This window comes from Physeter macrocephalus, chromosome 12, assembly GCF_002837175.3.
Source record: "Physeter macrocephalus isolate SW-GA chromosome 12, ASM283717v5, whole genome shotgun sequence".
NCBI classification, from domain to species: domain Eukaryota; kingdom Metazoa; phylum Chordata; class Mammalia; order Artiodactyla; family Physeteridae; genus Physeter; species Physeter macrocephalus.
The window spans coordinates 90,812,711-90,813,952 of NC_041225.1; the positions used below are offsets into that span (position 1 = coordinate 90,812,711).

At 39.5% G+C, this 1,242-nt stretch overlaps 1 long non-coding RNA gene and 1 pseudogene across 1 annotated transcript in view; both read left to right on the forward strand.

Annotated features, from left to right (window-relative positions):
• LOC114487315 (uncharacterized) overlaps positions 1-539 on the forward strand; it is a 29,613-nt gene extending 29,074 nt beyond the window's left edge. Inside the window, exon 3 of the long non-coding RNA XR_008618936.1 lies at positions 307-539. This is a non-coding gene — a long non-coding RNA (uncharacterized lncRNA). The remainder of the gene's footprint in view (positions 1-306) is intronic.
• LOC112062817 (centrosomal protein of 78 kDa-like) overlaps positions 1-1,242 on the forward strand; it is a 330,155-nt pseudogene that overhangs the window by 144,355 nt on the left and 184,558 nt on the right.

Consider the following 1,242-nt stretch of genomic DNA (forward strand, 5'->3'; position numbering starts at 1 on the left):
TTTACCCGGTTTCATTAATTCTGGCTGCTGAAGTTAATTTAAATTCACTCTGGTAAAATGAGAGCTCAGTATATGGTTTTAGCATACTCAGTGAGACTTACAAATAGTCATCTGCTAGGTGGTAAACAGTAAACAGTCTTGTTTATTGCAAATAATCTTAGCCAATAAATGTTATTTATGCTCCATTTAAGAATAAAGATGTCGATCTGAGATCACAGAACGATCTATTTGTTAAAGCTAAAACAATTCTGCTTTGATTAGTTGCAAATGCAAATATTACCCAACGTCTTTCTCCTTCTTTGATAGTTTTATAGAAATAAAACTAAATATAAGAATGTAAGCCGGCCTTCCCTGGTGGCGCAGTGGTTACGAATCCGCCTGCCAATGCAGGGGATACAGGTTCGAGCCCCGGTCCGGGAAGATCCCACATGCTGCGGAGCAACTAAGCCCGTGTGCCACGACTACTGAGCCTGCGCTCTAGAGCCCACGAGCCACAACTACTGAGCCCGCGTGCCACAACTACTGAAGCCTGTGTGCCTAGAGCCGCAATAAGAGAAGCCATTGCAATGAGAAACCTGCGCACCGCAACGAAGATAGCCCCCGCTCACCACAACTAGAGAAAGCCCGCGCGCAGCAACGAAGACCCAACACAGCCAAAAATAAAATAAAATAATAAAATAAATTAAATTAAAAGAAAAAAAAAATGTAAGCCAAACCTACTACAAATGAAACTGCACTACAGGCCCAGTATCTTCAGTGATTTCTAGATGATTTCTATGCTCAAACCTTCATGCTATCCTCTCTTCCTAAACAGAATTGTTTTGTTTTGTTTTGGTTTTGGTTTTGAGTAACTTTTTTACACAAGAGATTCATATTCTTTATACAGAAATCATGTAATCAAATAATCCAAAAGTAGATTAAAAAGCAGCCATAATTCCACCTCTCAGATATATTATCACTGTATCTATTTTATAGTATAGCTTTCTTATATATTTTTTTAACATCTTTATTGGAGTAAAATTGCTTTACAATATTGTGTTAGTCTCTGCTGTATAACAGTGCATCAGCTATACGTATATATATATATACCCATATCCCCTCCTTTTTGCGTCTCCCTCGCACCCTCCCTATCCCAGCCCTCAAGGTGGTCACAAAGCCCCGAGCTGATCTCCCTGTGCTCTTTGGCTGGTTCCCACTAGTTATCTATTTTACATTTGGTAGTGTATATATGTCCATGCCACT